This window comes from Pseudophryne corroboree, chromosome 1, assembly GCF_028390025.1.
Source record: "Pseudophryne corroboree isolate aPseCor3 chromosome 1, aPseCor3.hap2, whole genome shotgun sequence".
NCBI lineage: Eukaryota > Metazoa > Chordata > Amphibia > Anura > Myobatrachidae > Pseudophryne > Pseudophryne corroboree.
In genome coordinates, this window is record NC_086444.1 from 1177340995 (window position 1) to 1177365664 (window position 24670).

General features: G+C 45.1%; 1 protein-coding gene and 1 long non-coding RNA gene across 3 annotated transcripts in view; one reads left to right on the forward strand and one right to left on the reverse strand.

The window, feature by feature from the left end:
• The window catches only part of LOC134929640 (uncharacterized), a 74224-nt gene extending 71480 nt beyond the window's left edge, over positions 1-2744 (reverse strand). For both annotated transcript variants that reach the window (XR_010178624.1, XR_010178623.1), the window contains exon 1: positions 2327-2744. This is a non-coding gene — a long non-coding RNA (uncharacterized LOC134929640). The remainder of the gene's footprint in view (positions 1-2326) is intronic.
• The window catches only part of LOC134929634 (indolethylamine N-methyltransferase-like), a 125046-nt gene that overhangs the window by 1353 nt on the left and 99023 nt on the right, over positions 1-24670 (forward strand). The gene's annotated exons all lie outside the window — the stretch shown is intronic.

Consider the following 24670-nt stretch of genomic DNA (forward strand, 5'->3'; position numbering starts at 1 on the left):
TTACACATCAGTGTCCCCAATACACCATTATGTCACACATCAGTGTCCCCAATACACCATTATGTTACACATCAGTTTCCCCAATACACCATTATGTCACACATCAGTTTCCCCAATACACCATTATGTCACACATCAGTTTCCCCAATACACCATTATGTCACACATCAGTTTCCCCAATACACCATTATGTTACACATCAGTGTCCCCAATACACCATTATGTTACACATCAGTGTCCCCAATACACCATTATGTTACATATCAGTGTCCCCAGTATACTATTATGCTACACATCAGTGTCCCTAATACACCATTATGTTACACATCAGTGTCCCCAGTATACTATTATGTTACACATCAGTGTCCCTAATACACCATTATGTTACACATCAGTGTCCCCAATACACAACATGCCAAACATCAGTGTCCCCAATATAAGAATGTACTTGATATTAGAATTTAGAATTTCACACATGAATAAACATAGTAATCCAGCATTAAAAGACTGTACCTTGTTATATGATACTGTTCCTCAGGAACTACAGCACAGCTAAATAAAACTATCAGTCTTTCTGACAAATAAAGAAAACTAGTATATAACTGTTCATATGTAATCCTTCACTCAGCACCTGTGTATCAACCTGACCCCACTAACACCCCAAACTCAGCACCTGTGTATTAACCTGACCCCATTAACACCCCCACTCAGCACCTGTGTATATTAACCTGACCCCATTAACACCCCCCACTCAGCACCTGTGTATTACCCTGACCCCATTAACACCCCCACTCAGCACCTGTGTATTACCCTGACCCCATTAACACCCCCACTCAGCACCTGTGTATTAACCTGACCCCATTAACACCCCCCACTCAGCACCTGTGTATATTACCCTGACCCCATTAACACCCCCACTCAGCACCTGTGTATTAACCTGACCCCATTAACACCCCCCACTCAGCACCTGTGTATATTAACCTGACCCCATTAACACCTCCACTCAGCACCTGTGTATTAACCTGACCCCATTAACACCCCCACTCAGCACCTGTGTATTAACCTGACCCCATTAACACCCCCACTCAGCACCTGTGTATATTAACCTGACCCCATTAACACCCCCACTCAGCACCTGTGTATATTAACCTGACCCCATTAACACCCCCACTCAGCACCTGTGTATTAACCTGACCCCATTAACACCCCCACTCAGCACCTGTGTATATTAACCTGACCCCATTAACACCTCCACTCAGCACCTGTGTATTAACCTGACCCCATTAACACCCCCACTCAGCACCTGTGTATTAACCTGACCCCATTAACACCCCCACTCAGCACCTGTGTATATTAACCTGACCCCATTAACACCCCCACTCAGCACCTGTGTATATTAACCTGACCCCATTAACACCCCCACTCAGCACCTGTGTATTAACCTGACCCCATTAACACCCCCACTCAGCACCTGTGTATATTAACCTGACCCCATTAACACCCCCACTCAGCACCTGTGTATATTAACCTGACCCCATTAACACCCAACACTCAGCACCTGTGTATTACCCTGACCCCATTAACACCCCCACTCAGCACCTGTGTATTAACCTGACCCCCATCAAGTACTGATTAACAATCCGAAGACAAGAGAAACAACAGGTGGATGTCTTAGACACCCAAAACCTAGGCGCAAATACTAAATTAAATTAATTCACTTAGATTGGGTGAACACCAGCTGCACAGACTAGGCCTTGCAAGGGCCTGAAATTACACTGGAATACAAAAAAGATGTGTCTGCGCGCTTAGTGACTCCCAATAGAGTGATAACAGGTGAGTGTTTGCCTTTACTTAAAAACCAAGAGACTTGTTGAATTATATTCTTTTACTATAATCAATTCACATTACACTTAAATAAATACATTTGTTAAAACATAAATTAAAATGTAACTGCTTGATTGTTAGTACATTTCAACCGGAATGCATTCCTGATTTAATAAATTAATGTAATAATATACAGCCGCTTTTACTCAATTGGTTGGACCCGTGTTTTATACAAAGGTAACCAATTTAGTTAGAACCATAAATCATCTAATAATTTTGCCGTTATTGCCACATTTTTCTCATTATTATATGCCAGTTAATAATAATATATATATGGTATTATAAAAGTTTCCACTGTAACCTGTCACTGGCGTCCCAGTGCAGGATTGGTTTTTCCTGGTGTGTTTTGCCCGTTAGCACGGGGTTATATTTACCCTTTCCTGGGAATGTCCTCCGTTTTAGCACTATAGCACAAGTGCAAAGATAAATTTTAGGTATGTACCTTTTGGAGTTCCCGGCTCATGGGCAGCGTTTAGAAGCACACAGTCAGCGGTAGTAGAAGTGGAGACTTTCACAGGTTGTCGGCACTACACTCAGCAGCGTTTAGGAGGCTCCAGTTAGAGTGAGCCGTGGGTGTAGATGTCCTCAGTGGATACGTACACTGTGAGCGGTAGCCAGACACATTGGATGCGGCAAGATGTGATCAGCAGGACCGGCACAGCTGAGAGCAGCGGACACGGCAGATGCGGCTGGAGCTGCAATCAGCGGCTGTGAGCGGCGGTCAGACACATGGGATGCGGCAAGTGGTGAGCAGCAAGATCGGCACAGCTGAGAACGGCAGACACGGCAGATGCAGCCAGAGATGACAATCAGCAGTTTGAAAAAACGGGTGATGACGTCAACGCGTTTCGTCCCGTCAATTCTCGGGACTTCCTCAAGACTGGCTTCTCAATGAAATGTTGGCTTTTTAAATACCTCTTAATGAGAAGCTCTCAATCACCTGTATTAGAGTCTTAATTGAATGATACTCACAATCAGTTTCACTTTGAATCTATGTGAAATGCTATGTTCTCTTGCTTTATTTCAAGACACTCCATATATTCAAAGTTTAATAATAATAATAATGCATAAAAACTACATAATTAATCAGCACAATAGAACAATTCTCCTGGTTTTGGCGGAAATATACTAAGTAGACTTGATACCCATATTATATAGTATAATTTTAATTTTTAATTTTTAAATACTCTGGTGGTAAAAATATATAAAACAAATAAGATACCCAAATATATATATATATATCTATATATATATGTGTGTAAAAATGTACATACACACACATATATATGTAAACATCCACAAGATATGTACGATTAAATTTTTATCCATCCTATTCACATATATATCAATAATTAAAATATGTTACTCGACCTCAATTTAAAAGTCCTATTATATTTAATTTTTATTTTGTTTATTTAATGGACCAATATTGAGGTTGATATCAATCTCAATCCCACACATATCTATAAATTCACTATGGACTGATTATTTCTCATCTCTATTTCCCTATAAATTTCTCTAATCTGATGATCATACTGTATATTATTCTCCTCGCTATTCCTACTTTATTCCCCAGATTAATCCAATGGTGTGTAGTCAAGTGCTTCATTTAAACCATTTGGATTTAGAGTGTCCAACTTGAAAATCCATGATGACTCCCCTAGACAAACATGACGAAATCTATTTCCCCCTCGTTTAGTATTAAGGTATTGTTCTACAACTGTTAATGACAACCCCTCCGGATCACTATTATGCATTCTTACAAAATGCCTAGACACACTATGTTTCAAAGATTTATTAATGATATTCCTTCTATGCTCTCTGAATCTAGATTTTATTGATCTAGTGGTTCTACCTACATATTGCAGTGCACATGGACACTGCAATACGTACACACTGTATGTTGATTCACAACTTAGATATTGTTTTATAGGAAAACTATTCCCATTTACACTGGATGTCACTACCAGTGCTTTGTTGGTAATATGATTACATGTCAAGCAGATAGGTTTATTACACTTATAGTTACCAATAGGTTTCGCTGGCAACCATGTATTCGTTGTAGTTTTATCTTTTTGTGCTCTTAATTCACTGGGTGCCAGTATATTCTTAATATTGATGTTTTTTTTAAAAACTACTCGTGGTTTCTCTCCTATAGATTCACCCAAAATTGGATCCTGTTTCAAAATTCCAAAGTTAGTCATGACCACCTTTTTAATATCATTAGATCTAGAGTTACTAATATACCAAAAAATCAGATAATTAGATTAAGACGCAATTGTACGAGAGATGAAGATTATTACGATCAGGTAGAGACCATGATGATTAATTTTGAACGCAGGGGATATCCGAAAAAACTCCTGGATGATTCTAGAATCTATGCAAGATCCCTTACGAGATCTGACTTTTTAAATAAAAAAGAGAAGAAATTTAGGGGAAGGAATGGGGGTCAAAAAGAAACATCAGTCAGTAATACATTAGAACATCAAGATATTACTGGGCAGGAACCATCAAATAAGGTTACATTTTTATCTAAATTTAACTCTAGATCTAATGATATTAAAAAGGTGGTCATGACTAACTTTGGAATTTTGAAACAGGATCCAATTTTGGGTGAATCTATAGGAGAGAAACCACGAGTAGTTTTTAAAAAAAACATCAATATTAAGAATATACTGGCACCCAGTGAATTAAGAGTACAAAAAGATAAAACTACAACGAATACATGGTTGCCAGCGAAACCTATTGGTAACTATAAGTGTAATAAACCTATCTGCTTGACATGTAATCATATTACCAACAAAGCACTGGTAGTGACATCCAGTGTAAATGGGAATAGTTTTCCTATAAAACAATATCTAAGTTGTGAATCAACATACAGTGTGTACGTATTGCAGTGTCCATGTGCACTGCAATATGTAGGTAGAACCACTAGATCAATAAAATCTAGATTCAGAGAGCATAGAAGGAATATCATTAATAAATCTTTGAAACATAGTGTGTCTAGACATTTTGTAAGAATGCATAATAGTGATCCGGAGGGGTTGTCATTAACAGTTGTAGAACAATACCTTAATACTAAACGAGGGGGAATAGATTTCGTCATGTTTGTCTAGGGGAGTCATCATGGATTTTCAAGTTGGACACTCTAAGTCCAAATGGTTTAAATGAAGCACTTGACTACACACCATTGGATTAATCTGGGGAATAAAGTAGGAATAGCGAGGAGAATATATGATCATCAGATTAGAGAAATTTATAGGGAAATAGAGATGAGAAATAATCAGTCCACAGTGAATTTATAGATATGTGTGGGATTGAGATTGATATCAACCTCAATATTGGTCCATTAAATAAACAAAATAAAAATTAAATATAATAGGACTTTTAAATTGAGGTCGAGTAACATATTTTAATTATTGATATATATGTGAATAGGATGGATAAAAATTTAATCGTACATATCTTGTGGATGTTTACATATATATGTGTGTGTATGTACATTTTTACACACATATATATATAGATATATATATATTTGGGTATCTTATTTGTTTTATATATTTTTACCACCAGAGTATTTAAAAACTAAAAATTAAAATTATACTATATAATATGGGTATCAAGTCTACTTAGTATATTTCCGCCAAAACCAGGAGAATTGTTCTATTGTGCTGATTAATTATGTAGTTTTTATGCATTATTATTATTATTATTATTAAACTTTGAATATAAGGAGTGTCTTGAAATAAAGCAAGAGAACATAGCATTTCACATAGATTCAAAGTGAAACTGATTGTGAGTATCATTCAATTAAGACTCTAATACAAGTGATTGAGAGCTTCTCATTAAGAGGTATTTAAAAAGCCAACATTTCATTGAGAAGCCAGTCTTGAGGAAGTCCCGAGAATTGACGGGACGAAACGCGTTGACGTCATCACCCGTTTTTTCAAACTGCTGATTGTCATCTCTGGCTGCATCTGCCGTGTCTGCCGTTCTCAGCTGTGCCGATCTTGCTGCTCACCACTTGCCGCATCCCATGTGTCTGACCGCCGCTCACAGCCGCTGATTGCAGCTCCAGCCGCATCTGCCGTGTCCGCTGCTCTCAGCTGTGCCGGTCCTGCTGATCACAGCTTGCCGCATCCAATGTGTCTGGCTACCGCTCACAGTGTACGTATCCACTGAGGACATCTACACCCACGGCTCACTCTAACTGGAGCCTCCTAAACGCTGCTGAGTGTAGTGCCGACAACCTGTGAAAGTCTCCACTTCTACTACCGCTGACTGTGTGCTTCTAAACGCTGCCCATGAGCCGGGAACTCCAAAAGGTACATACCTAAAATTTATCTTTGCACTTGTGCTATAGTGCTAAAACGGAGGACATTCCCAGGAAAGGGTAATTATAACCCCGGGCTAACGGGCAAAACACACCAGGAAAAACCAATCCTGCACTGGGACGCCAGTGAAAGGTTACAGTGGAGACTTTTATAATACCATATATATATTATTATTAACTGGCATATAATAATGAGAAAAATGTGGCAATAACGGCAAAATTATTAGATGATTTATGGTTCTAACTAAATTGGTTACCTTTGTATAAAACACGGGTCCAACCAATTGAGTAAAAGCGGCTGTATATTATTACATTAATTTATTAAATCAGGAATGCATTCCGGTTGAAATGTACTAACAATCAAGCAGTTACATTTTAATTTATGTTTTAACAAATGTATTTATTTAAGTGTAATGTGAATTGATTATAGTAAAAGAATATAATTCAACAAGTCTCTTGGTTTTTAAGTAAAGGCAAACACTCACCTGTTATCACTCTATTGGGAGTCACTAAGCGCGCAGACACATCTTTTTTGTATTCCTGATTAACAATCCACCCACACAAACACACCCATACACATCTCTTCTCACCAAGAAGAGCCAGTCAGCAACAGCTGCTCAGACAGTATGTGGGTAGCATCTAGATACCCTTCATTATGTGGTCTGGATGAGGTGGGGCTTATCTTTACTGGTAAGCTGGGACTCCAAGGCAAGGGTAGGACCCCTGGATAAGGATACACTGCCTGCATGTACTGTGACTGACAGCTCAGAGAAGGGGTGTAACTAGAATTTTGTTGGCTCCATAGCAAAATTTTGAAAGAGCCCCTTTTCTACCGAGAGTGGAGGTACAAGGTGACACACACACACAGGGGTAGATTTAACGTACAGGGTGTCACAAACACACACACACACAGGGCTATGGGGGTACAGGGTGTCACACACACAGGGGTAGGGGCGGCACAGATCTCCGGTATCATAGAAACATAGAACCACTTGGTCCATCTAATTTTCCCTAACTACGTCACCGCCTTCTGTTCCCGTGGCTGCGCGCAGGGATGGAAAAACACGCCGTACAGCATGTTGCAGGGCAATGCAACACTAAGTGCAAACTCATGGGGAAACTAGTTACCCCCAATAGCAGTCCTCTCCTCTCCGCCTGTCTGCCCCCAAGGGCATCAACACATTACCAAAGCCAATGCCAAGCAATATGTCACCTCCCATCCAACTTATTGGAGCCACTTCAGTCAGGCTTTCGTGCCCAACACTCCACAGAGATGGCACTGACCAAAGTAGTGAATGATCTGGTCACTGCCAGATCGAAAGGCCATTACACACTTCTTATTCTTCTAGATCTCTCTGCTGCTTTTGACACTGTTGACCACTCTCTTCTCATACAAACACTACAATCCCTTGGTCTTCAGGACACAGCCCTTACTTGGTTCTCATCCTACCTATCTAATCGCTCTTTCAGGGTTCGCTTCTCTGAATCTACCTCCTCTTCTCTACCTCTCCCAGTTGGAGTACCGCAAGGCTCAGTCTTGGGTCCTCTGCTGTTCTCAATCTATACCACATCTCTTGGCAAACTAATTAGCTCCTTCGGATTTCAGTATCATTTATACGCTGATGATACTCAAATCGACCTATCCTCCCCAGATTTATCACCATCTGTATTGGCTCGTGTCACTGAATGCCTGTCTGCCATTTCATCATGGATGTCATCTCGCCACCTCAAACTCAACATTTCCAAAACAGAATTAATTATTTTCCCACCAGCCATGTGTAGTTACCAACCTGCAGTGCTTAAAGTGGTCCTACAGAGGTGGTGGAACTCACCCCCCACCCCACGGCGCCCATGTAACAAATGTATTGCGCGCACCGCAAAAAAATGGGCATGGTCTCAAAAAGAAAGGGGCGTGGTCACAGAATAGTAATAATGCCCACAGTAGTAGCACCCCGTAATACACATAATGCCCACCGCAGTAGCGCTTCTTATACAATGCCCACAGTAGTGGTGCCCCTTATGCAATGCCCGCAATAGTAGTGCCCCTTATGTCCCCAGGTGTAATGCCCCTTATGAAGTGCCCCCTTTACAATGTCCTCATTAGTAGTACCCCCAGTAGTAATGCCCTTTATGGTAATGCCCCTGTGTAGTATTGCCCCCAGTAGTAATGTTGCCTGTACAAATGCCCCCAGTTGTTTAGCCCCCTGTAGTTTAGCCCTAGTAGTTATGCCCCCAGTGGTAATGCCCCTGCAGTTATGACCCCAGTAGATTACACCCCCTTTAGTTTAGCCTCCAAGTGGTAATGCCCCCAGTAGTTTAGCCCCAGTAGTTTGCCTGCTTGTAGTTTAGCCGCCAGCAATAATGCCCCCCTGTAGTTTGCCTCCTTGTAGTTTAGCCCCTGCAGTTATGCCCCGCTTATAGTTTAGCCCCCAGTAGTAATGCCCCCCAGTAGTTTAGCCCCTGTAGTTATGCCCCCAAGTAGTAATGCCCCTGTGTCACGACTGAGGGCTGGTGTTGGTAGTGGGAGGCCTCAGTTGTAGGGGCTGATGGGTACTTAAACTTAGGAGGTGAGATGGGACTCCTAGACATGCGCAGAGGCTGCAGCACAAAAGCCCGAAGGTGTGACCACGACAACTGGAGGTATCTTTGAGGTGTTTTATTAAATACTAAAAGTCATGAAAAAGTGCAACAAAACAAGAACTATTAGGAGAGTCTCTGGATTCCTACTGGTTTGAGACCAGTATCTTAGGAATAATTTAGGGTGTTTAATGATGCTTGAGATCGTTGGTGAAATAGTAGAATGATGCTAGAGATCGTAGGAACAGCACTTAGCTGTACTATTGAATACTGAGTTTAATCTGAACAAAGTTCCGCTGGAGAAGCTACTGATAGCCAATGCATATACTCTGCTGACACAGGGTACAAATAGCAGGAAAGTCAGGCTGCACCACTGAGGGTTATCACAGGAGAAGCAGGCTGCACCACTGAGGGTTATCACAGGAGAGGTAGACTGCACCGCAGAGAGTTATCACAGGAGAAGCAGACTGCACCTCTGATGGTTATCACAGGAGAAGCAGGCTGCACCGCAGAGAATTATCACAGGAGAAGCAGGCTGCACCGCAGAGAATTATCACAGGAGAAGCAGGCTGCACCGCAGAGAATTATCACAGGAGAAGCAGGCTGCACTGCAGAGAGTTATCACAGGAGAAGCAGGCTGCACCGCAGAGTTATCACAGGAGAAGCAGGCTGCACTGCAAAGAGTTATCACAGGAGAAGCAGGCTGCACTGCAAAGAGTTATCACAGGAGAAGCAGGCTGCACCGCAGAGAGTTATCACAGGAGAAGCAGACTGCACCGCAGAGAGTTATCACAGGGGAAGCTGACTGCACCGCAGAGAGTTATCACAGGAGAAGCAGGCTGCACCGCAGAGAGTTATCACAGGAGAAGTAGACTACACCGCAGAGAGTTATCACAGGAGAAGCAGGCTGCACCGCAGAGAGTTATCACAGGAGAAGCAGGCTGCACTGCAGAGAGTTATCACAGGAGAAGCAGGCTGCTCCACAGAGAATTATCACAGGAGAAGCAGACTGCACCGCAGAGAATTATCACAGGAGAAGCAGGCTGCACCGCAGAGAGCTATCACAGGAGAAGCAGGCTGCACCACAGAGAATTATCACAGGAGAAGCAGACTGCACCGCAGAGAATTATCACAGGAGAAGCAGACTACACCGCAGAGACTTATCACAGGAGAAGCAGGCTGCACCGCAGAGAATTATCACAGGAGAAGCAGACTACACCGCAGAGACTTATCACAGGAGAAGCAGGCTGCACCGCAGAGAATTATCACAGGAGAAGCAGGCTGCACTGCAGAGAGTTATCACAGGAGAAGCAGGCTGCACCGCAGAGTTATCACAGGAGAAGCAGGCTGCACTGCAGAGAGTTATCACAGGAGAAGCAGGCTGCACCGCAGAGAGTTGTCACAGGAGAAGCAGACTGCACCGCAGAGAGTTATCACAGGAGAAGCAGGCTGCACCGCAGAGAGTTATCACAGGAGAAGCAGGCTGCACCACAGAGAGTTATCACAGGAGAAGCAGGCTGCACTGCAGAGAGTTATCACAGGAGAAGCAGGCTGCACCGCAGAGAGTTATCACAGGAGAAGCAGGCTGCACCGCAGAGAATTATCACAGGAGAAGCAGGCTGCACTGCAGAGAGTTATCACAGGAGAAGCAGGCTGCACCGCAGAGAATTATCACAGGAGAAGCAGACTACACCGCAGAGAGTTATCACAGGAGAAGCAGGCTGCACCGCAGAGAATTATCACAGGAGAAGCAGGCTGCACCACAGAGAGTTAACACAGAGGAGTCAGGCTGTACTATGGAGTGTAGACACAGGGGAGTCTCTAGTGAAGCTGAAGACTGGAATCACTGGAAAGACAATTGAATCACTGACAACTTCCTGGGTGTTGAGACAGGATATTTATACCCACTAGTGAACAGACATTGGCTGACAACTTGACACAGGCACCAGCAGCGCTGCGGATTGGAAGAAGAATGACATGTGACTTTGTCCAACATGGCTGCGCCCATGACAGCGTTTTGAAGGGAAAAGAATCATGTGCCAAACAACAATGGCGGCGGAGGCCGCGGCAGCAGAGAACTCCACGCTCTCCTACACACGCACAGCGGCCACAGAGATAACAGCAGTGGCCGCGGCTCACAGAGGACGCCACACTTAGACTCCATGTGGTAAGATCGCGGGTGCAGCGGTGACGCGATGGGACTAGGAGCACCATACCCAGCTAAGTGGAAAGACTAAGAAGACCGCTGAGCCGGCACTGCAGGTAACATAAAAATTAAATGTAAAACAAAACACAGTTATGAACTGGGCCTGGCACGCTGAGCCAATCTCAGTAGACACCTAACAGGTAGAAAATGGCGACCAGACACCCGGATCGTGACACCCTGTAGTTACGCCCCCAGTAGTAATGCCCCTATAGTTATGCCACCAGTAGTAATGCCCTCCTGTAGTTATGCCCCCAGCAGTAATGCCCTCCTGTAGTTTGCCCTCCTGTAGTTTGCCCCCAGTAGTTAGCCCCTTTGTAGCTTGCCCCCAGTAGCTTGCCCCCTTATAGCTTGTCCCCAGTAGTTTGCCCCCTTGTAGTTGGCCCCTAGTAATAATGTCCCCCAGTAGATGCCCCCCCCAGTAGTAATGCCCCCAGTAGATGCCCCCCAGTAGTTTGCACCCAGTAGATCCACCCCAGTAGTTTGCCCCCTGTAGATGCCCCCCCCCCCCCCGTAGTTTACCCCAGTAGATGCGCCGCTAGAAAGAAAACAATCACAATACTTACCGAGCCCCACTCCCGCTTCCAGACTGCTGCAGTCCTCTCTCGCCGCCCGCTCCTCGGGAACTATGGGAGAGACATCATGACGTCTCTCCCATAGCGCACAGTGACAGCGCCGGAAGCCGGAGCTCAGTACTGAGCTCCTGCCTCCGGCTGCCGCCGGGCGCCCACTGGTAACGCAATCTCAGCGGGCGGTCTGTCTCTAAATCATGTTACATGCATCTAAAAAACATATCCAAAATACGCCCTTATCTTACACAAGACACTGCAAAAACTCTAATCCATGCTCTCATTATCTCCCACATTGATTACTGTAATGTCTCTTTACTTGTCTTCCCAAACATAGGGGGTCATTCCGACCAGATCGCACGCTGCCGTTTTTTGCAGTGCAGCGATCAGGTCACTACTGCGCATGCGTATGCACCGCAATGTGCAGGCGCATCGTACGGGTACAAAGCGGATCGTTGCTGTGCGATGGATTTAACGAAGAATCCATTCGCACAGCCGATCGCAAGGAGATTGACAGGAAGAAGGCGTTTTTGGGTGTCATCGGACCGTTTTCTGGGAGTGTTTGGGAAAATGCAGGCGTCTTCCAAGCGTTTGCAGGGCGGGTATCTGACGTCAATTCGGGGACCGGACAAGCTGAAGTGATCGCAAGGGCTGAGTAAGTTCAGACCTACTCACAGTGCCAGCCCAACGCATACGCGGGCTACGCAGCCGCATTGAGCGCCAGGCAGTAGAGGGCACTGCTGCATACAGTGAGTCACAGTGACTTCACTCTCTACAGCAGCGGTGGCCAGCAAGCAGGTCGATCCGCTCCCAGCCACCGCTGCCCGGCGCACACAGGCGTCTCCGGCGGCAGTGACTATCTTAAATTCGGCGCCGGCCCATGACCCAATCAGAGCTCATGGACCGGCATCAAAGGCTCCTGATTGGCTGTCGGACCGCAAGCTCTGATTGGTTAGGGCTGGTGCCGAATTGAAGATAGACACCGCCGCCGGAGACTGAGGGCCCGGGGCAGGAGAGGCGCACGCTGCGCTCTCCTCACCTCACAGCAGCGCGGTGAGCAGCACATTTTGGGGGGAGGCATTGTGGGGAAATGTGTATCTGCACTGGGGGCATATCTGGCGCTGTGGGGATATGTGTATCTGCACTGAGGGCATATCTGGCACTGTGAGGACATGTGTATCTGCACTGAGGGCATATCTGGCACTGTGGGGGCATGTGTATCTGCACTGAGGGCATATCTGGCACTGTGGGGGCATATGTATCTGCACTGAGGGCATATCTGGCACTGTGGGGGCATGTGTATCTGCACTGGGGGCATATCTGGCACTGTGAGGACATGTGTATCTGCACTGGGGGCATATCTGGCACTGTGGGGATATGTGTATCTGCACTGGGGGCATATCTGGCGCTGTGGGGATATGTGTATCTGCACTGAGGGCATATCTGTCACTGTGAGGACATGTGTATCTGCACTGAGGGCATATCTGGCACTGTGGGGGCATGTGTATCTGCACTGAGGGCATATCTGGCACTGTGGGGGCATGTGTATCTGCACTGGGGGCATATCTGGCACTGTGAGGACATGTGTATCTGCACTGTGGGCATATCTGGCGCTGTGGGGGACATGTGTATCTGCACTGAGGGCATATCTGGCACTATGGGGATATGTGTATCTGCACTGGGGGCGTATATGTATCTGGCATTGTGGGGACATGTGTATCTGCACTGGGGGCATATCTGGCACTGTGGGGACATGTGTATCTGCACTGGGGGCATATCTGACACTGTGGGGACATGTGTATCTGCACTGAGGGCATATCTGGCACTGTGAGGACATGTGTATCTGCACTGAGGGCATATCTGGCACTGTGGGGGCATGTGTATCTGCACTGGGGGCATATCTGGCACTGTGGGGGCATGTGTATCTGCACTGAGGGCATATCTGGCACTGTGAGGACATGTGTATCTGCACTGTGGGCATATCTGGCGCTGTGGGGGACATGTGTATCTGCACTGAGGGCATGTCTGGCACTGTGGGGGCATGTGTATCTGCACTGGGGGCATATCTGGCACTGTGGGTACATGTGTATCTGCACTGAGGGCATATATGGCACTGTGAGGACATGTGTATCTGCACTGTGGGCATATCTGGCGCTGTGGGGGACATGTGTATCTGCACTGGGGGCATATCTGGCACAGTGGGGACATGTGTATCTGCACTGGGGGCATATCTGGCACTGTGGGGACATGTGTATCTGCACTGGGGGCATATCTGACACTGTGGGGAAATGTGTATCTGCACTGGGGGCATATCTGGCACTGTGGGGACATGTGTATCTGCACTGGGGGCATATCTGGCACTGTGGGGACATGTGTATCTGCACTGGGGGCATATCTGACACTGTGGGGAAATGTGTATCTGCACTGGGGGCATATCTGGCACTGTGGGGACATGTGTATCTGCACTGGGGGCATATCTGGCACTGTGGGGACATGTGTATCTGCACTGGGGGCATATCTGACACTGTGGAGAAATGTGTATCTGCACTGGGGGCATATCTGGTGACAATGCTAAATTCCTTTGTCGTATAACAACCCTTTATGAAGCTAAGAACACTGTACGCTGTTTGCTTAAGAAGTACCGTAATGGTACGCTATTGGCGTAGCGATCGCTCAGCCGTAGGCGAGACGCTCAAGCGTCACGTTCGCTCACGGCCCAGTGATCACAGGACACGTTATTGGCTATGACTAGAGTAATGATTCGCTATGGCGTAGCGGACGCTCGAGACCACGAGGAGATCACCAGCGGCGCAGACGCTCACAACGCTATACCTTAATGTTTAAACCTTATACCAAAGAAATACAAAGAATACCTTAATGTGAGTACAGGGTGTAAGTGCAACCTTGTGTAACCTGACTAACTACAAAGCTGCTTGAGCGTCACCGACGCTCAAGTGAACACTTAACACTATAGAAAACACACAGATACTGGTTTAGGTTCCAAAGCCTATTAACTGTATTATATCTAATATATTTGTAAAAGGGGATAACAGTACAAATGATACACTACAATATAACAGAGACTTCCTAACCACAGAACTAAAATACAAAAAAGACAATACTACTCTGACCTAAATGAAATACAATACAATACTATAATACTATGGGAGATATAAGAGAAAAGAGAGAGAGAGAGAGAGATAGAGAGAAATTGGCTCACAGAAAGACAATGATAACGGAGAGAAACTTACGCACAAGGGGAAACGATCGCATGCGCCTGGACATCCAGCACCCGATTTTCAGCAATGAGAACCGTTGAAGAGTGAGTGCTGGATGTGGTCGGCCTGCCTATTTATGCCCCACACACAATGCAATCTCCTGGTCCTACAATCCCATTGTCCATTGGCCGAAGGAATTCGGCCCTGCATCATAACAAAAGGTCATAGGGTGATTCATACAGGTGGGCTGTGACGATTTCCAACAGCTCAGGTGGGTGGGAAACTGGGTTTCCCGCCGCATACCTGAGTATGTGTAAATAATAGAAATGGACATAAACTTCTTATGTCCATAACTATTCGCACGAGCGATTAATACGCTCCAAACCAACACCGGAATATTGCTAATTAAATACTCTTCCGATGGGTACCAAACACTGCTGCATGATTCCTGTTAGACCCTTCGTACGATATAAAGAGGGATTCCTCAGCTCTGGGACATTGTATTTTAACCAAACTTTCAGAATCTATCAAAGGGACCATGATCTATAAACTACATTAATTGTGAACATTTGTAACGAATGAGTCGCACGCTACGACTACATAAACTCTACCGTAAATACGCATACCGCGCCTGCGAGTGCACGCTATTGCGGGTATGCGCCTCCACGGGAGAGCGTACGCACGCGCAGCGCGGACCAGTGTGCGGTGCAAATATGGCAACGTGCATTGGGACATTTTTCTGACTTTGACAGTCCACCCTTTGGCAGTCAATAATAACTGCCACAAAACATTTAAGGAGAAAAATGTAAGTCAGGGGTTAATTGATTTCCATGGTTGGGTAGGGGAGGAGAGAGGAGAAGGTGTGAAGAGGGTATGACCTAGTGAGATAGCAGAAGCATGTGTGTATGAATCCATGTTTGGGGGGTCATGTATCATCGTGCCGTACGTGTTGTAAATCAAGCTTCGAGGTATTGCGAAGTATACATTTGAATTCCTTCTTATCCTGTGGTACAGGTCTGTGGATGGGCTGTCAAACTCTACCGAGCTCATTTCGGCTGTGGTTGTAACAAAATGGGGATGCACATTTTAGTTGATGATACATGAATGGGGGAGGTATGTGGTTGCTGATATCTGTGCCTGTATTCCCTATCGTCTATGTGTGTCATTACCTGAGGGTTGTAGAGATGAAGATAAAGAACACTTATGGAAAATGCAATGATATTCTATGTCAGGGAAATGTACATCTGTCGTCGAAGTTGTGTTCGGTATCTGTTGAGAGTCGTCTTCTTTGCGCTGTATTGCTCCTTGGGCATGAGCAAATAGCTTTGTCTGAGCCATCAGATTTACAAAAAAAATGTTGGGCTAGCGTGAGTTTAAAAATACTAGGGAAACTGGGGATCCATGGCAAAGTTCATCAAGTGTCCATATTTAAAGTTGTCAAATCTTCTTCTTTGGTCAATCCGTTGTCTGTATACATCTCGTCTCGTCAGCTTCCTCGTCCAAGGGGGTCTTTGTATCTTGGAGAAAAGCAGAAAAACAGGTGAAAGAAACGGACCGTATAATCGCATTTTCATCACATCCTGGTTTCTATCATTGGGTCATAAATCAAATCCAGGTTAATTACAGTTTCCTCGCTCCTCAAGCTCATCACTTTTGTACTTTGTTTGCACCTCATTAAAGCCTGCCCGCATCTAAATATCAATCCAATCGATATAATGACACCCAAGATACATAGGAGAAACTTTCCAACATCCATTATGACTCCTTGAGCCCATTCTCCCAAACCGGAGAACCAATTTCGCGGGTTCAACCATGACACCCAACCAGTCAGCTCATTACCTACAGCAGCAAGGGTGAGATTGTGTTTTCGACGAAATTCCCACTTCAATTGGAGAATATCATCCATCTTTTGGTCTATGACCTCTACCGGATCCTCGGTGCTATTTGTGATATACGTGCAACACTTTATGCCGTACTGTGTTGCCAATGTAACACAATATCCGCCTGTTACTGCTGTAAGATAATTAAGAACCATCCTATGCTGAACTAGTTCTGTTTTGTAAGCTTGAAGTTCTCTTCCAGTGTATCTAAACGTGTCATCATACATTTCAGTGATATTATCTAACAAATTGGCGAGTGCGGAAATGTATCTATAATTCATCACTCCCCGAGCGGTACGAGTGAAATCTAACGCTACCAGAACCTGAATCCCGGTGGATTCATGGATAAGATCAGAGGCCGGATGCTCTAACCTTTCTGACAGTTGTCTTTTAACTCGGTGCTCGTAATGAGTGTGAGTATAAGGAGCTTGGGCACCACGGTGTATGTCCTTCATTTTGTCATGTGTAACAGTCATCACTTCAGGCAATACTTTTCCAATATAACACAATCCTTCAGAGTTTGGGGCAAGCCACTTGTACGCCTTTCTCCCGCATATGAAATATGCGTCATCGGGGAGAACATAAGGGACGGAGAAGGACATGACCATGTTACAAACCTTCCAGGTGAAATCTCCTGACCCTAATTCTTCCATCTGCCTAATGCACGTATCAGTTTGTATGATATGTGCACAGTATCCTGGTGATACCTCTCCAACTCTAGTAATCCTATTTCCTAAGGTATATCGATACCGGAAAGATTTTCCTCTACTGGCTATGTGGCGTACCAGCTCTGTATCTGTAGGCATTCTATCTGCTCTGTGTGAAAAGGTCATGGTAAGGTTGCTCCATGACACTTCCCAATTTCCCGGTTTTCTGGGATTGGAGATGTTAAAACATAAGAGGGACCTATCCACATGGTATTGGTGGAGCTTCAAACTAGGAGGGCTGGAGATGTTAAACCTCCGGTCCACCGGTCTCCCACCACTTAGCTCAAGTACCTCCCCTAACGTTAAAGGAAATGGTACTAGCCCTGATTTGCTGTGACCCTGAGGTACTTGAGAGCATACCCAACAATCTGTTTGGTTTAACACGTTACCCACTGGAGAGTGATAGTCACTCAATGGATGCCGGTCCATATGGATATTAAAACTAGATTGGCATTTCTTTATGCATCCATCTTCAACCAGATTATCACAGAGCCTACAGATACAATTTTCTTCAGCTAACAATCCATCACAATTTCTTCTATCGGATCGTTTTCTGATACTCGCCTTTGCTTGTTGGTTTGGTTGATCTTGGAAAACTACGCCTCCATCATCATAATCGGAACCCATTCCAGAACCTCTTTCGACCTCTATGGTACTCTCGCCGGAACAGACTGCTCTGGTCAACATCATGGTTAACATCAAAATCCGGATCACAGTCTCTTGGGGCAAGTCCATCTTTGAGGAGGAAATAGAGAAGAATGAGAAGGGGGAAAAAGAAATTTTAAGGGAGAGGGGCTGGGAAGTGGAGAAAAACAATAAAAAGGGAGAAGGGAGTCGACAACTGCTTTCGGTCTTCAAGGCTCAGGTGCCGCCTCAGTCCTCCTGGAACAGACACTCCAGTGATACAACCTCTACCGTCTGTTCCTTATCACGGGACTTCTCTGGATCAGCAACCTTTTTGCAGTGGGATGAATGGACCCAAGTCTCTCTCTCAGCAACCTTCAATGCTGTGGTGCTAGTCAATAAGACCTGGTATGGTCCTTCCCATCTATCAATAAGACAACCTGAGCGTAGAAAATTTCGTATCATTACATAATTCCCAGGTTCAATGTCATGACAATTACTACCTGGTAAATCAGGAATCACCAACTTCAGATTATCATTTTGACTCCTCAACTGCTTACTCATGTTAATCAAGTACTTTACAGTTACTTCATTGTTACATTTCAAATCATCCTGAGGGTTAATCATGACATGCGGTTGTCGACCAAACAAGATTTCAAAAGGAGACAGATTAAGAGGGGACCTGGGAGTGGTTCTGATGCTATACAAAACAATGGGTAAAGCTTCTGGCCACGTCAATCCTGTCTCTGCCATTACTTTACTCAATTTATTTTTAATAGTGCTGTTCATTCTTTCGACCTTCGCACTCGCCTGTGGACGGTACGGAGTGTGCAGCTTACTATCAATTCCCATCAACTTACACATTCCTTGAAAGACATCACCTGTAAAATGGGTACCCCTATCACTTTCAATGATTCTAGGGATACCATATCTACATACAAATTCCTGCACAATTTTCTTAGCTGTAAACATAGCGGTATTTGTAGCTGCTGGAAAAGCCTCGACCCAATTCGAGAAAACATCTATACAAACAAGTACATATTTCAAATTTCGACATGGGGGTAATTGAATGAAGTCAATTTGTATTACCTGGAAAGGGCCGCCGGCAGGTGGGATATGGGATGGTTCTGTAGGTATTGCTTTTCCAATATTCTTTCTCAGACAGGTAAGGCATGACATTGCTCTTTTACCCGCATGAGAGGAGAATCCTGGGGCGCACCAGTATGCTCTTACCAATTTGCACATCCCCTCCTTGCCTAGATGAGTCAGCCCGTGAGCTGCTTCAGCCAGACATGGAAGGTATGCCCTGGGGGCCACTGGTTTACCATGTCCATCCGTCCAGAGCCCTGAGGACTCCTGGCCATATCCCTTTGCCTTCCAGACTGCTCTCTCCTGTGTGGAACACAAATTCTGCATCTCACACAACTTTTGTGTGTTGATGGTATTAAATACCATCAGTTGTGTGGTGTCTGTCTGTATGGGGGTAGCAGCTGCAAGCTTTGCGGCTTCGTCTGCTCGGCTGTTACCAAGGGATACTGGGTCTTGGCTATATGTATGTGCTTTACATTTGATAACAGCCACTCTGTCGGGTTCCTGTATCGCTGTTAGAAGCCTTTTTATATAAGCTGCATGCGCTATCGGTGTACCAGCCGCCGTCATGAAATTTCTGAGCCGCCATAGCGCTCCGAAATCATGGACTACCCCGAACGCGTATCTGGAATCGGTGTAGATATTGGCTGACTTACCCTTAGCCAATTCACATGCTCTGGTTAGGGCGACCAGTTCAGCAACCTGGGCTGAGTGAGGTGGGCCTAGCGGTTCCGCTTCTATGGTGTCTTGGTCATCTACGACTGCGTATCCAGTACACAAGTCTCCCGAGTCTGACTGTCTGTGACAACTACCGTCCGTGTAGAACGTGAGTTCTGCATCTTCCAGTGGATTGTCACTGATGTCAGGCCTTGCGGTAAAATTTTGGGTCAAATATTCCATACAATCATGTGTATCTTCCTTTGCATTAAATCCTCCTTCCCCATCACTCTCACCTTCCACCCTTTGTGTCTGACCAGGCACACCTGGGAGAAATGTTGCAGGATTTAATGCACTGCATCTCCTTATGGTGATGTTTACTGGGGCCATTAATGCCAATTCCCATCTTGTAAACCTTGCAGATGAGACGTGTCTGGTTTGGGCAGAATTCAATAAGGCAGATACCGCATGCGGTGTATGGATTGTGAGGTTGTGGCCTAGCACGACATCTTCGCTTTTCGTCACTAGCAATGCTATCGCCGCAACGCTACGCAAGCATGTGGGGAGGGATCGCGCTACCGTGTCTAGCTGGGCGCTGTAGTATGCGACTGGCCTGCTGGCGTCACCGTGTTTTTGTGTTAGTACACCTGCTGCGCACCCAGCACTTTCTGTTCCGTATAGTTCAAAGGGTTTCCCATAGTCTGGCATACCTAGTGCTGGTGCCTGCGTTAGGCACTGTTTGAGTCTCTCAAATGCTGTTTCAGATTCGTCTGTATGCGAAATCCGATCAGGTTTGTTTGAAGAGACCATTTCCTGCAAAGGTAGCGCCAATATGGAAAACCCTGGGATCCAATTACGGCAATACCCACACATTCCTAGAAACGTCCTGATCTGTTGTTGGGTTTGTGGCAGTGTCATGTCTCTAATGGCTTGGATTCTATCAGCGGTCAGGTGTCTCAGTCCTTGTGTTAGACAGTGTCCCAAATATTTTACCTTAGCTTGGCATAATTGCAACTTGTCTTTGGAAACCTTGTGACCTGTGTCTGAAAGATGAAACAGGAGCTGTTTCGTATCCTTCAGGGAAGCTTCCAATGAATCAGAACACAGTAGTAGATCATCCACGTACTGTATCAACACTGATCCACTCTCCGGTTGGAAAGACTGTAAACAATCATGCAAAGCCTGAGAAAATATACTTGGACTGTCTATGAAACCTTGGGGTAACCGAGTCCACGTGTATTGGACTCCTCTGTATGTGAATGCAAACAAATATTGGCTGTCAGGGTGCAGAGGTACCGAAAAGAAAGCGGAGCAGAGGTCAATAACAGTGAAAAATTTGGCAGTGGGAGGAATTTGCATTAGGATGACAGCTGGATTAGGCACTACGGGGAACTGACTCTCAACTATTTTGTTAATCCCCCTTAGATCCTGCACTAGCCTGTAACCCCTCCCCCCACTCTTTTTAACAGGGAAGATGGGACTATTTGCTGTGCTGGACGTTCTTACTAGAATGCCCTGTTGTAGCAAGCGCTCTATTACTGGGAAAACTCCTAACTCCACCTCTGGCTTCAGAGGATACTGTGGGATTTTTGGAGCTATCCTACCATCTTTTACTTGTACAACTACTGGAGCTACGTTTGCCATTAATCCAGTGTCCTGTCCATCTTTTGTCCAAAGTGACTCTGGTATCTGAGATGTCATCTCTTCTACTTGGGATGGATTCCTATTTGTCATAATGGAATGTGACATTAATTTTGATGGGGAGTCTAGCATGTCTCGTACTTCCTGAGCGTGATTCTCAGGAATGTCCAAGAATACACCTTCAGGAGTACAATAAATGACGCAACCCATTTTACATAGTAAGTCTCTTCCCAGGAGATTAGTTGGTGCAGATGCAGCCAGCAAAAAGGAATGCTTGGTATGCAAAGGCCCTATTGTAATCTCGGCTGGTTTGCTAACAGGGTAGTGCTGGACTACTCCTGTTACTCCCATGGCTGGAATTGTCCTACCAGTGGTTCTCATGCCCACTGTCGAATTTATCACTGACTTGGCCGCCCCTGTGTCTACAAGAAAGTTTAAAGTTTTACCAGCCACATTGATTGCAATCTCTGGTTCGCTTCCAAGACTGGCAATCAACTTAACTGGCTGTAGATTACAGGTATGGCCATACCCCTATTGGGTATGCTGACCTCCCTGAATCCCATTGGCAGCAACTACTTGTGGGGGAGTTAGCTGGGAACTACCAGAGGCATGCCAATCTCTGTTCGGGGGATATCTTTTTGTTTCCCCTGTATGTGGCTCAAAACTCCGCCTCTGTGGACCCTGCTCCCAATGTCGTGTGTTGTGTTGTTGTCTAGGGGGTTGAAAAGATCTTTGTACATTCTTTGTTCTACATTCTCGTGCATAGTGTCCCGGTCTGTTACAAGAAAAACATGTTATTACACTTGCCTTACCCACAGGATTCGGTGGTACATACGCAGGCTGCCTTGTGGTCAGCGCCTGTATACTTACGGACATCAACTTATCACTTTGCGACTCTCTGTGCCTAGTGATGTTTCTGTCGTGATCAATAGCAGCCTCTCTCAAGCCGGACACTGACAGACCTCGCCAGCATGGTTGCGTGGTCTGAACCCTAGTCTTTAATGTTTCCTTTAAACCATCCATCAGTACAGATACTGCTACTTCCCGATGGTTTGGGTTGGTCTTTATGTCTTCTATACCCGTGTACTTTGCCATTTCTAATAGTGCCCGGTGAAAATATTCTATTGCCGTTTCGGACTCCTTTTGCTTAATGGAAAATATTTTATTCCATTTAACAACGGCTGGGAAATACTCTTTTAGCTGTAAATTTATCCTTTTTACATTATCCTTGTTGTACACGTCTGTAAGCGGTACATCTTTATCCAATGCACAATCAGCTAAAAATTGAGTTGCGTCAACATTGGAAGGTAAACAAGCTCTTAGCAGTATCTGCCAATCCTTGTTGTTGGGTTCTACAGTGTTACCTAGATCCCTGATGTATTTTTGGCTAGCAACTAAATCCTTCCTGGGGTCAGGAAATTCGGACACTATTGTTCTTAATTCCATTCGGGAAAATGGAGTGTACATGGCAATGTTCCTTATGGGAGTGGCTCCAGACACATCTGTTTTTCCATTGGGAACTGCTATTACCCTTACAGGAGCAATTCTAACAGCCTCTTCCTGTGTAGATTCTACTGCTTGTTGTGGTACAATTGTTTCAGTGTAGTGCATGGTGCCGTACTTACCCGTTGACACGACCTCACCTATCCCTCCGCTAGGGGCTTTCACTAATCTCGTGGGTGTCGCTGTGCCTACTGTGGTTTCTGCTATGGTGGCTGCAAGAGAGAGAGCTGAAATTGTTGCTGAATCGTCTTCTTGATCACACTCCTGAGGAAGGTTCAAAACAGGGTACAACTTGCACGGGTTAATACTTGCATGAGTTATTTGGTTAACATCATTAACATTTACAGTGTTACTAAGAGTTTGTGTTTTACAACCCAGTGCGTTTCTCTCCGCAATCAACTTCTCTCCTGCAATGTATGGTGGAGGAGGAGCTGTGGCAATCAACTTCCTGACTGCCCCAGATCCTGCCGCCAGAGCCAAACCTCTCTGTATCTCACCTTCCTGGTGCCATAACTGTAAACAATCATGATGTTGAATTCGTCTCTTTGTTGATTTTACGAGACATATCCTCCTCCTTAAATTTTGTAACACTTCTGGACTGAAGCTACCTATTCTTGGGAATTTGTCCCTGTCTTGTACAGTCATTCTCTCCCATTCATCACATAAAACCTCTGTGTGACTACCGTATTTTTCACACATTACATATCGTGCCGACCCAACTGGTCGGTTCTCTGAATCAACCCGAACCGAGGTTGATCGCCCCCTACCTGAACAAATGGCCCCCATAATCTGCAGGCGTTGCTTATTCCTCCTTGGATCTTTATCTCAAGGTTTTCAGCGAACCCTTACAAACAAACCAAGATGTCCTTGGGCAGGCCGGCGGTGGTGGTTTATCAAGTACCCCACTTACTTCTCGCCCACGTTGGCCAGTACTGCAATCACTGTAACCAGAGCTGCTGTACCCAACCTAGGGCCCCTGTGAACCTTTATTTACTGGGGCGCGTTCCCCAGCAAGTATCGGTTGTTGGATAGTTCCTGAGTGACCAGCGAACTTCCCTTCCAAAAATAAAAAATTACACAAATCACGTCAGAATGTACAAATAGCGTTTGTGACCACTTTACTCTAATGGTATTAGGTCAGATTACTAACTACTGCACACAATTACGTGCGGTCCAATCGTTCAGTACACGAGCACTACTTGTCACGTACTGAAAGATCAATGGAATCGATGTTTCCGGCCGCGATTCCTTCAGCAAGAGCTTGTATGGCCTATATGGGTTCTGCACCAACACCCCAGGCGTTGTGCCACTGGACTTTTATAGCGGACCTCTTTGTCTATTTTACCTGTTACCTTATGACCTCCTGGTCTGTTACCTTATGACCTCCTGGTCTGTTACCTTATGGTCCGCTATACTCTAATGCTCAAATATTATTTAACCAGGGATGCCTCCCTAGCCACCGTATATGTCACTTACACGTATGTCCCTTGACGAGTACCCGGCTTTCCTTTTGGTTCCACCTTAAAGTTATATAAACTTTTGTATACAAAACACACTCACTCAACACATGTACACTTTTGTTTCTATATCTATTTCTGCGCAGAAATTGTCTTTAGGCCAAAAGTGTTACCAATTAGGAGCAGGATCTGTTAAACTAAATTTCAGATTTTTTTTTTTCAAAAATAGATTTGCGTTATTTACCGCTTCGCGTTATCTACCGCTGTGCGTTACTTATCGCCTTGCGCTAATTATCGCTTTGCGCTAATTCAACTTTTTCGTGAC